This window comes from Schistocerca serialis, chromosome 1 (genome assembly GCF_023864345.2).
Source record: "Schistocerca serialis cubense isolate TAMUIC-IGC-003099 chromosome 1, iqSchSeri2.2, whole genome shotgun sequence".
NCBI classification, from domain to species: Eukaryota; Metazoa; Arthropoda; class Insecta; order Orthoptera; family Acrididae; genus Schistocerca; species Schistocerca serialis.
This window is the reverse complement of record NC_064638.1, coordinates 482473198-482486270: the sequence shown is the minus strand read 5'-3', so window position 1 is coordinate 482486270 and position 13073 is coordinate 482473198.

The window sequence follows — 13073 nt, the reverse complement described above, 5'->3', positions numbered from 1 at the left end:
TGTAGATTAGCAATTAATAATAAGACCGGTATGTATGCGGCCCGAGGTGCCGCCTTACATTGGCAGTATTGGCTCCTGAACAAAAAAGTTTGACGATCGCTGAACTGTACCCTCCACACACTGCGGGTTGGACGCGTCGTTAAGCCGTCGTTACAATCGACTGCTTACATCATTTGGAGAGATGTCAAATCGCGACTCTTTGGACGAGATGACACGCCTTCGTTCTGCTAATGTTCTTTTGTGTCTGTTGATCCACTGTGGGCAACAAGGAGTTAAGTCTTCGAAGGAATTACTTGAGAATTTACGACACCCAGAAACAGATGGCTCCAGTATGCCAGTATAGATAATTTTTGAGAGGTACATATGGGACCTGAAGATGGCATATTGCATTGCCGAAACTGGGAGCTAAAATCAAATAAAATAACTTCTCAATTAGTACGGCGGTTTGGCGAATTTCTTTGTTAAATAAAAAGTGTTCTGTGTTGTTTGGCCCATCACAGATAGGCAACTTTTGTGCCGCTGTGAACAACTGCCTTTTGCCAGGCACCATTGTAGGCAGTTAAAGCAAAATAACTCTCTTTGTTGCTGCGTCAAAAATGTTCAAACGTGTGTGAAATCTTATGGGACTAAACTGCTAAGGTCATCAGTGCCTAAGCTTACACACTACTTAACCTAAATTATCCTAAGGACAAAAATACCCATGCCCGAGGGAGGACTCGAACCTCCACAGGGACCAGCCGCACAGTCCATGACTCCAGCACCTTACACCGCTCGGCTAATAACGCGCATGTTGCTGTGTCACTTCCACTTTCCCGCTAGTAGTGTGTAAATTTTCATCTTTTGGAAACGAACTGTTATCCAGTTCTCTCTTTGTAGAAGTTGCAAGGGCCTAGTTAGTGGCGATTAACTGACTGTTGACAGTGAAAGTTCAGTCTAGTAGCTGAATCCCTTTACTTCACTGAAAATTATTGAGAGTGCTGCATGGAAATTTTTTCCTTAGTGACCGACACAGGCAACAAGAGCTGGTATCTTAGGGCGACACCAACCAACAGATCGCAAAGGAAAGGGGTGGGGAGAACTATTGAGCATCAAATGTTGCCGAGTTCTCTTTAAAACAATTTACTAACGAACATTAAAAGGCTCAACGAAAAACACATTTAAATTGAGAATTCTCTCTTAAAAAACGGCATTAAATGTTAAACAAAAAAAGTGAAACGATGTAGATAGTTTTTCAAGTTTTTTACAAAATTATAATTCATCAAACATTAAATAGTATTAATAATTATATAATAAATATTAATAATTGATAATATACAAAATACCATAACCAGAAAATTACAGTAAGGTTACAGAGTGGCCCCGTGTCAGGTCAGGGCTCAAACCCGCACACGACGTAACAGACCCCAGACGTAGACATCGAGACCCACACATCCCCCCCTCCCTTCTTCCTCGTCGCCCCCTCCTTCCGGAGGGCAATAAACCAAGAGAAGATAGGTAGTGCACCACAACATATTCAGCAAAGCTCTCTTAAGCAGCAAACAGGTTAAATAAAACGAAAGCCTTTGGCCCGGCTCGAGAAGAATTCCTATGACTGACATTAGTTGGTTAAAGCACCAATGAATGTTAACTCTCTTTGTGATGCTGATTGAAGTTAACAGGTTCAAATGGCTCTAAGCACTATGGGACTTCACATCCGAGGTCATCAGTCCCCTAGAATTAGAACTACTTAAACCTAACTAACCTAAGGACATTACACACATCAATGCCCGAGGTAGGATTCGAACTTGCGACCGTAGCAGCCGCGTGGCTCCGGACTGAAGCGTCTAGAACCGCTCGCCCACCGCGGCCGGCGAAGTTAACAGGCTCGGATGAGATACATACTTAAAGCCAGAATCGGTATCGGTCAAGGATCAACATTATTAATATCTTTAACGTACCACCAGTAGCACCACTATCTTAAAAACTGCAGAAGCAGCCTTCGAACCAGCATTCACAATCCGAGATATACCAATGGCCTATTATTAGCTTAATGATCAAATCGGATGTTCTCCATGGAATTGTTTGGAGCGCAGTTTACATACAATCTGAGGCAACCATGATTTAATCGTTTCGGAAAATATTTCACTTCTTTCCCCTAAATGTCGTCGTGAATCTAATGGAAAGAAAGAGCTTAGAGGGTGCAAAAAACAAGTCAGTGCCACTAAATAAAGCGGTTCTCTTTTCGTAAGACCAACATAGTGACAAAACGTGACTTGGAATCGAGCACAGACCCCTAGGCCTTAAATCAGCAAAACAACTGTCTGCATTCTATTTAAACATGGGAGCCCATTTTTTTTAATGTTTAAGCATAAGCCAATTTCCCACCGGAAAGAGTGGAGCACATGCCGAAAATGTTTTCAAAAACATATTGAATGAAAATGGGGGAAGGCAGCATAACAAAAAATTGAAAGTCAACGGAAGGCCAGTGCCAAGCTGCTTCCGACAAAAGTAACTGTTGCCGATGGAGACAAGTGGCTGAAGAAAATACAAGGGACGGTCACCATAAACGTAAGGAAGCGAACTGGGCTTTTTCCTCGACCAGTGAACACGAAGAAACCGTTGACTCGCTGCCGGCAAAACCCTGTGGTGAAGGCGTTCCGGTCGTCTAGCGCAGAAGGGGACACGGCCGGAGGGCTTCGCGGAATCGCGGCAAATTCTCCAGGAGGAGCCCTGGTACTGTGCGAACAAGTACAGCCAAGGCAGAACGAGACTCGCCCAGCACAGCACAGCACGTCATCAATCGTACCGTCCTGAACGGAGAACGCCGACGCTCACACGAGAAAAACAGTGCGCCCGCAATGCCGACCAATTGCTGTGGATCGATAGCTACGATGCCACAACATAGGTGCGCTCTTCTAGCTTCGCACTACGACACCGACGTCAGCGCCCTCTAGCCGGCGCTGCGCAGTTCACCGAGCGCCGCTCCGGATTCAGCCCATTTGATTCAGAGTAGACGACCAAGCAATAGTGTTTCTATTTCATAGTGTGCGAGCCACTACATATTTTGCCTTTTTGACTTCTAGCCGCTGTTAGATTTGATTGATGAACGGCTTCGCACCTATGTGCTCATCTATACGCAAAGCTAAGTAAAAGAGCTATAACCTATACGCAGTACCGTAGCATTTTACCTTTTCCTGCTCCTACTCACTTCCTACATTCGGCCTACCCTTCAGTTTACCTGAGTAGGACCATGCGCCGCCTATGCAGGAGGGATACAAAAATTGATCTCCAGGAAGCCCCCAGGTTCCACCGGACACACCATCTGCCGTTCCGACCGCCCTTTTCCTTTATCACACAATCCACTTCCTCCCTTCTACCAGAAAGAAAACCAAAGATCCTCTAACCTGCAAAGACGGATCTGAACCCGCCGGTCACGAGCTACCGAATTCGGCGTTCCGTTCAGTAATAATAGGCTACTTTCCGATGTTAGAAATGTGGTTCGCATTGTTGTTATTCTGAATGATTGTGAGAATATCGACCGAAAAAATGCTACTTGAATATTACAAACTATTAGTTTCACACAAAAAAAGCTTAAAAATCACTTATTTCAAGATTTGGTCACGTGATTGAAAACGCACTGTTACTGGCTGGTGACCTTACTGCCTAGAAGTAAGACAAAGCTGTATGTATGGTACAGAGAAGTGTGCCTAACTTACTAGTGTCTTTCCTTAATTTTTCTGCTACCAGTTTAGTCATTTAATGATGGAAAACGCGTTTACAACTTTTAAGTAACGATTTTTCTGAACGGGGGAGCTATGGGAAGGGGATCCGAATTTAAGGCCGAGGTTATGAATGTACCGATAGCTCTGCGAATAAGCTGAAGTAACCAAGGCATTGGTTCACGGAGGCACGGAGTTCTTGCTTTAGTTGATGTTGATGGCGGTGCGAAAAGTATTTCCGAAGTCGAAGCCCTATGTACATACAGTTAACTTAGCTACATTAAACAGACTAGAGTAGGAGTTACGACTTAGGAAGTTTCAACTAATAAAATAGCGAGCAAAGGAAGTTGGCGGAGTAAACAAAATTCGCAAGGCATTATAAATGGAATTACGTAGAGAGAAGGCGTTGCTCATGAAATGTGATAGAGGGAACACGTTTCTTGTCATCTCTGAGGCTGACTATGCTACGAAATTAAAGCTGTACAATTCCTGTATGAAAACGACATGGCGAGTGTCGACGAAGATCCAACAAAATTTTACAATGTAGCATCAACAAAGGAAATAGGGAACGAGCAGTTCTTAATGGAACCTCATGAAAAGCGGGTAATAGTAAGCATGAACCCAAAATTACCTATTCTGAATGCGCAAATTAAATTATGAAGAGAGTAAAAGCGTGTGTGTCCTTTTTAACGGCAGAGAGGCGCTATTAGCTAACCTTAATACAATGGCGGAAAAAAAATCGCGACACTAATAAATAATTAATGTAGCGCAATGAAATTTCGGGAATACATTTATCTAGATAACACATGTAAGTAATTAATATAGCAAGATCACAGGTTAATATAAGCGCAACATGAACCATTGCAAACGTGAAATGCTGGTACATTATCAACCGGTGTAACGGACAGAATGTTTCTTACAAGAACGCAAACGTGCGTGTGTCATGCTGTACAGGTGCTGGATGTCAGTTTGCAGATTCAAATGGTCCTGAGGACTATGAGACTTAACATCTGAGGTCATGAGTCCCCTAGAACTTAGAACTACTTAAACCTAACTAACCTAACAACATCACACATACCCATGCCCGAGACAGGATTAGAACCTGCGACCGTAGCAGTCGCGCGGACTGAAGCACCTAGAACCGCTCGGACACCTCGGCCGGCCTGTTTGTAGGAAGGAGTTCCATGCCTGTTGCACTTGGTCGGCCAATATGAGGAGAGGTAACGCTGCCTGTACTGTGGATGACTGGAGTTATCGTCCAATGATGTCCCATTCCCTCTCGATTGGAGACAGATCTGGTGATCGAGCAGGTCAAGGCAACATGTTGACACACTGCAGAGCATGTTGGGTTACAACAGCGGTACGTGGGCGAGCGTTATCCTTCTGAAGAACACGCCCTCGAATGCTGTTGAGGAATTACAGCAGAATAGGTCGATTCACCAGACTGACTTTGAAATTTGCTATCACGGTGCTTGGAATGACCACGAGAGTGCTCCTGCTATCATACGAAATTGCACACCAGACCATAACACCAGGTGTAGGCCCAGTGTGTCCAGTAGCAGTTAGGTTGGTTGCAGGCCCTCAACTGTCCTCCTCCTAGCATCACTGCCCTCACTGGCACCACAGGAGAACCAGCTTTTATCGCAAAACTCAACAGACCTCCACCCAGCCCTCGAGCTATTGCTTGAGAGCAGTGGAGTTGTAAATGGTGGTGGTTTGGGGTCGATGGAATCCATGCTACAAGGCGTCTGGCTCTGGGCTGTAGAAATAACCGATTTGTAACAGTTCGTTGTGTTTCTGTGTTACCAGATGCTGCTCAGACTGCTGCTGCGGATGCAGTGCTATGCGCCAGAGCTATACGCCGAACACGATGGTCTTTCCTCTCAGCGGTGCTACATGCCATCTGGAGCAGGGCCTTCCCGCGACCGTATCTTCCCGCGACCGTATCTTCCCGCGACCGTATCTTCCCGCGACCGTATCTTCCCGCGACCACCGCTGCCAGCAGTCATGTGCAGTGGCTACATTCCTACCAAGTCTTTCTGCAGTGTCGCAGAAGCAACAGCGCTACTGCACGACTCGTTCAAGCTCGGCATCTTTGTCGCCTTATAGGCAATCTAGACTAACATAAAGGCCAATCTCAAACGTAACTAACGTCTTATGCGACTGGCGCGATGTCTGAGTAGACAAGATCCTTCACATGTAGAAACACGCCTACCAACTTTCGTTTATGTCGCACAACTTCTTGGTGGTGTGTTATTTTTTCGTCAATGTAGATGGTTGTTCAAAAAACTTAAAGGGGCTTATAGACATGCAAAAGTTTTAGTGCGGTAAATACCGCTGTATTTCCTAATGAATATAGAACACTGTTCTGACAAGTGGGATGAGGATGGCTTCCTTTGACATAACTAATTTATGTACGATTATTCCTTTCGAAGTGACATTAGAGATAATTTAGAAAAACTTGCTAAGTCAGTAATTATGAACACAAAATGGTTCAAATGGCTCTGAGCACTATGTGACTTAACTGCTGTGGTCATCAGTCCCCTAGAACTTAGAACTACTTAAACCTAACTAGCCTAAGGACATCACACAGATCCATCCCCGAGGCAGGATTCGAACCTGCGACCGTAGCAGTCGCGCGGTTCCAGTCTGTAGCGCCTGGAATCGCTCGGCCACTCCGGCCGGCACTATGAACAGAGCAGAGCTCTATGAATTTCTTCATATGTTTGGAGTCAGTCCTAGCTATAATTTTTTTGAATTTAATTTATCAGCAACCTGATGGTCTTGCGTTAGGAAATTGTCTGTCTGCTTTGCTAGCCGACGTTTCCATAAATAACGTAGAAAACGCAGTGTTAGCTAGTAATCCTGGAATAATGGATACAATCATACTTTATAGACGGTATGTTGACATATTTTTCTCATTGCCAAAGGTTGCGTAGATGACGTTGAAGGTATTATTAATATTTTCAATATGAAGCATATGAACATTAAATGTAGTCTTGAAACAGAACAAGATAAAAAGTTAAGCTTTCTTGACGCTCATCGCGAGGCGTGATGATTGCAACAAGTTCCTCTGTTTTCCGGAACACAACACAGACCGATGTCATCGTCAGCGTAGATTCCAACCACAAAATTCAACAATAAACTGCATTTTTCGTTCAATGGTTACTTGAATTATTAGGTTGCCTCTTAGTAACAATGAAGTTGACAGTGAATTAGGCTACTGGAAGAAGTAGCTGTTGCAAATGGGTACATAGCTTCGCTTGTCATTGTAATGTATAACAAAATTACACGTAGTCGACGCCAAAAGCTGTCCGAGATGACAATTTTCTTAACTATACAATATCGAGGTCCTATGTCTTCTACATTGACTTTTTCCTTCCCCAAAAGATTCAACGTTGCTTTCCGAACAGAAAACAAGCTGAGATACATGATGAGACATACACTATAAAATAAACTTGCTGGACGTAATAATATTAAGTACAATTCTTTTGGAGTTTATAAACTGAACTGTTGCTCATGTGCCGCTTTTTATGTGGGTCAGACGAGGATAACGATCCTAACGAGTTTCAAAAAGCACGCAAGCAATGGAAATAACCATTTATGGGATGCTTCTCATGTGATAATGGATATCAAGGAGTGAATGGAAATTTTACGTAATGTACCTAAAGTGTTGCCACTTGACACATTGGAAGAACTGAGATCTACCGTAAAAAACTGAAGGTGCCTGTTCAAATACTAAACGAGCGTGCTGAATTTCGATTTATTAGGTTCTTTGCTTTGTGTTGTTTAGATGCAAGTTACATGGAGCTGGTTGTTCTTAAATTTCTCACTATTTTAGACCATGTAGCTTATTGGCCGGTCACGTATGTTTAGCGCTCTGTGCTTCTGTGAGCCAATGGGTTGGTTACTCCCGCGTAGCTCTTAATACATTCATAACCTCGTCCCCCCCCCCCCCCCCCGCCCCCCTCATCACCCATCCCTCCTGCTCTATATCCCACCTACCTCCCTTTTCCCCACTCCCACAACCCACATTCACTTTCCATACATCCCGGTGTCGAGGATATGATGACAAAGCAGATTAGCGTTGCACTTAATAGTACTAACCTTCAATGGGTTCCGTAATACACTCCTGGAAATTGAAATAAGAACACCGTGAATTCATTGTCCCAGGAAGGGGAAACTTTATTGACACATTCCTGGGGTCAGATACATCACATGATCACACTGACAGAACCACAGGCACATAGACACAGGCAACAGAGCATGCACAATGTCGGCACTAGTACAGTGTATATCCACCTTTCGCAGCAATGCAGGCTGCTATTCTCCCATGGAGACGATCGTAGAGATGCTGGATGTAGTCCTGTGGAACGGCTTGCCATGCCATTTCCACCTGGCGCCTCAGTTGGACCAGCGTTCGTGCTGGACGTGCAGACCGCGTGAGACGACGCTTCATCCAGTCCCAAACATCCTCAATGGGGGACAGATCCGGAGATCTTGCTGGCCAGGGTAGTTGACTTACACCTTCTAGAGCACGTTGGGTGGCACGGGATACATGTGGACGTGCATTGTCCTGTTGGAACAGCAAGTTCCCTTGCCGGTCTGGGAATGGTAGAACGATGGGTTCGATGACGGTTTGGATGTACCGTGCACTATTCAGTGTCCCCTCGACGATCACCAGTGGTGTACGGCCAGTGTAGGAGATCGCTCCCCACACCATGATGCCGGGTGTTGGCCCTGTGTGCCTCGGTCGTATGCAGTCCTGATTGTGGCGCTCACCTGCACGGCGCCAAACACGCATACGACCATCATTGGCACCAAGGCAGAAGCGACTCTCATCGCTGAAGACGACACGTCTCCATTCGCCCCTCCATTCACGCCTGTCGCGACACCACTGGAGGCGGGCTGCACGATGTTGGGGCGTGAGCGGAAGACGGCCTAACGGTGCGCGGGACCGTAGCCCAGCTTCATGGAGACTGTTGCGAATGGTCCTCGCCGATACCCCAGGAGCAACAGTGTCCCTAATTTGCTGGGAAGTGGCGGTGCGGTCCCCTACGGCACTGCGTAGGATCCTACGGTCTTGGCGTGCATCCGTGCGTCGCTGCGGTCCGGTCCCAGGTCGACGGGCACGTGCACCTTCCGCCGACCACTGGCGACAACATCGATGTACTGTGGAGACCTCACGCCCCACGTGTTGAGCAATTCGGCGGTACGTCCACCCGGCCTCCCGCATGCCCACTATACGCCCTCGCTCGAAGTCCGTCAACTGCACATACGGTTCATGTCCACGCTGTCGCGGCATTCTACCAGTGTTAAAGACTGCGATGGAGCTCCGTATGCCACGGCAAACTGGCTGACACTGACGGCGGCGGTGCAGAAATGCTGCGCAGCTAGCGCCAATCGACGGCCAACACCGCGGTTCCTGGTGTGTCCGCTGTGCCGTGCGTGTGATCATTGCTTGTACAGCCCTCTCGCAGTGTCCGGAGCAAGTATGGTGGGTCTGACACACCGGTGTCAATGTGTTCTTTTTTCCATTTCCAGGAGTGTATGATACATATCCATTACTGTGGTGTATTATTTTGTGTGGTTCTCTTAATTTACCTGCCTATACTAGTCTTCCCACAAGAGAAAATTGTCAGTTTTTCTTCTGAAGGTAGGTAACCAACGTGAGAGTAGTGTACTTTGGATTCCTGGTCATATAGAAACTTAGTTCTACAACATTTGACGTCCTCAGCTTTTATATCCATGAAACTATCTTTTAAGGGAGAAATTCTGTTTCAAAGTTCTGTTAGAATTATGCTGTTATATTAAAATTTTAAATTTTTTATAACTGATTCTGCTCCACACTAATTTTTTGAGACAAAAAGGAATGGAGTTTCATGCTGTGAAAAATATCTTACATTCGCAGTACGTAAGATTATTCACAACGTATATGAATGTATGCTCTTTTCTGTGACTATGTCTTCGTTACCATGATGTTAAGGACAAACGTACCTCTATTTTATGTCCGATTCTTTGTAATGATTTTATATCCGACTATTTGCCAAGTATGATGCTGACATTACGACGTATAGATGCCTCTTTGCTTCTGTTACAAATTGAAACTTAGGTGTCTTCCAATAAAAACTTTTGCTTGTATTTGTAATACGTAGTTTGTAATGTCTTTTACCACATGTGCGTTTAACCCCTTTATAAAAAAAACTGAAAATGAAAAATGTATAACAAAGTTGTTCTTAGATGGGAAAGTTCCGACAAGCGCCGCCTAGTCTTCCTAATATCATCCACATTTCGGTTTCCCAGTTAGGTAAATAAAGTTTAGCCTAGTGCAGCTTTATGCTAAAGATATATTTAATTACAATGAAAATTAATCTGGCTGTTTTATGTTATTGTACAGCTTATTGATGTGTACGAATTGTCATCAGTTATCTTTGTACTGTGGCACTGGTTTTAATGTTCAAGGTGCTTGTTATTTGTTTTCTGCTTTTAGGATGATTTTATGATTAGCTTAGGCCCGAAACGAGTCATCAAGTAATTAAATGAAATTAATATTGGAACTTTAACTCCGCAATTTACTGTATAATTTGGGTAATTCTGTTTGTTAATTGCTGTGGTTGTTACCAGAATTAATACTGTTTTCCAGGTAACTCGTTTCACAATTTTAAAATTCTAATGCAGTAACACATTTGTGGAGGGTTGCAGAGCATCATCGGATTAGTCTTCTAGAGCTTTACACATGGCAATTTTACAGTTCCGCCGGCCGATGTGACCGAGCGGTTCTAGGCGCTACAGTCTGGAACCGCGCGACCGCTACGGTCGCAGGTTCGGATCCTGCCTCGGGCATGGATGTGTGTGATGTCCTTAGGTTAGTTGGGTTTAAGTTGTTCTAAGTTCTAGGGGACTGATGACCTGAAAAGTTAAGTCCCATAGTGCTCAGAGCCATTTGAACCATTTTACTGTTCCTTCAGTTCATTAACCTAAACCACCGGAAATTTATGTCCATAAAATAATAAATTGACGCAACAGAACCTTAAGGTATCTGTTGTTCTAGCGCATAACTGCTGCTGAAACATTGATTTAAAGCTGCTTAAGCAGCACAAAGTTTAATTTTATAGTCATGCTCTGGACTTATATTTCCTCTTAGGTTCCCAGCAGTGTCCAATTCTTCTCTTTGTCAAAACTATACAGCTTCAAGACAGGCTCAATGGGGGCATTTAAAAGTGGCTAATTATAGCCTTCACAGATTTGTTTGGGAAGAGTAATGTGGTCGGAAATGTTAAATGGTTTCTCAGATTTTTCAGAGTAGGTGTTATACCAGGAATGAAATGTAGTTTCTTAACACCACCCTTGGAATACATTTCAGACTGATAGTATATGAAATGAAGCTATTAAATGAAAATACATATACTACTAAAATGTAATATAATGTAGAACTAAAAGCGCTCACATAACTGTATTACGAATGAAGTAAACTTAAGAAGGCGGGGGTATTAAGGGAAGAGAATAGGAAGAAAAGCGTCCAGCGCGCTACCTGCTATGCCATAAGCGACAGCGCGTTCATATGGAGTCTCTACCTACATCAAACTAATCCTCACAGGAATAAGTACGTGTACTGACCACTATCTCATTTGGATCTGGAAAATTGAGTTGCAGCCACGTTTACTCATCTTGTCATTCTTTGGAACAATAAAATAAGTTTTTCCAGGGCTTTTTATAGACAGTTTTGAGCGATGTGATACTGCACACCACTTATAACCCATCTTCTGAGAAGTTAATTCCGAAACATCACTATGAGTGAGCTTTACGACAGGCAGGCAGTGTCCTAGACAGTGACGTGACAGAGTGACTCAGCTTTTTAACGGGCTTTCAAATTATTTCAGTTTCATTTCCGATTGTTTTAAATACTGAAATTCGTGAGGAGAAAAGTATTTTATGGACATAAAATGACATAATTAACCATTTAACATGGTTTACATTTGTCGCAGGTCAATGCAAAGATGGCGACCCTTATGAGGACAGTTTTACAAGTGTAGCATGACCATAACTGATACCAGTCTACCAGTAAACGTTTCCTAGACCGTCAACAGAACAATACATCACGTAACTTGGCTTGCAGTCACACATGCTTAAGAGAGCGAGGCTGCCACCCGCGACACAGACTCCAAAGCATATACTAAATTTTCATAGAATTACTGTAATTAAAATGCTGATTCCACCCTCTTATTTGGACGGTGAGAGCTTTAGTGCAGCATACCTAATGCTAACCTGCACCGTCGCAGTCAACGTTCATCTCTGGCATGAATAACACTGAGTCCCACAGCCTGCACAATGATTTTTACAGACGTGCTGTCACACTAGTAATGAGGTCCTTTTACCACAGTAACACACAAAGAATTCACGCACTATGTCGTTTCGTAAGTACTTCCCCAAGTGACGAACACCCATTTTTGTAGGGTTTTTCACTGCATTACCTCTTCTCATTACTATCCAAATCGTCCTAGGTCCGGCTGCTATCCCATTCATTGGTTATACAGTATTTTGAATGAAAACAATGTGGCTCCAGTGTATGAAGTTACAACACAATGGGGGATGGGGCTAGCAACTTGGGTATTAAATATTTTTAATCTTTTTAATCTTTTGAAGCAGACTGCTTACTCCATGGGAGTCTGCTAAAGCTGTTATATGCTTCCTAGAGTGGCGCCTGCTCCTCGCCATCTTCAGCAGACTCCCATGGAGCAAGCGGCCTGATTATAACCAGAACAATGGTCGAAACCGGTTACCAGTAAAATACAGAAACATCGTTATGTGGTTGAGACCGTTTTATTACACAAAAAATTGAATATTTTTCTTCCAGTATCCGTCACAGTTGCGGTAATAGTCATCTCTTTGTGGCGACTAGTTTCGGACAAACACTTCCATTTACAAGCCGTAGCCTAGAAAAGATTTTATAGTGTTAACTATTACTACTACTACTACTACTACTACTACGTGATCAGGCCCAGTGGACCGCACGCATCTACAAGTTTCCTCCTCCATTGCTGCTATCCGCCATTCGTCCACATCTGTTGACACTTGGGTTAAATCTTCATGGAGTCCATCCCTCCAACGCTTCGTGGGTCTCCCTGGCGGTCTCTTTCCTGTAGGTGTGAAATCCAGGAGCTTTCGAGGCCATCTGTGATCCTCCATCCGGGCCACATGGCCGGCCCACTGCATTCGTTTGGCTTTGACAGTTCCTGCTATGTTGGGCTGCTGGTATTGTTCCTCAAGCTCTTGGTTGTATCTGATCCTCCATTCCCCTGTATCTGCATCCAGAACCGGACCGAAGATCTTCCGAAGCACTTTTCTCTCAAAGACAAGGAGCTTATGTTAGTCCTG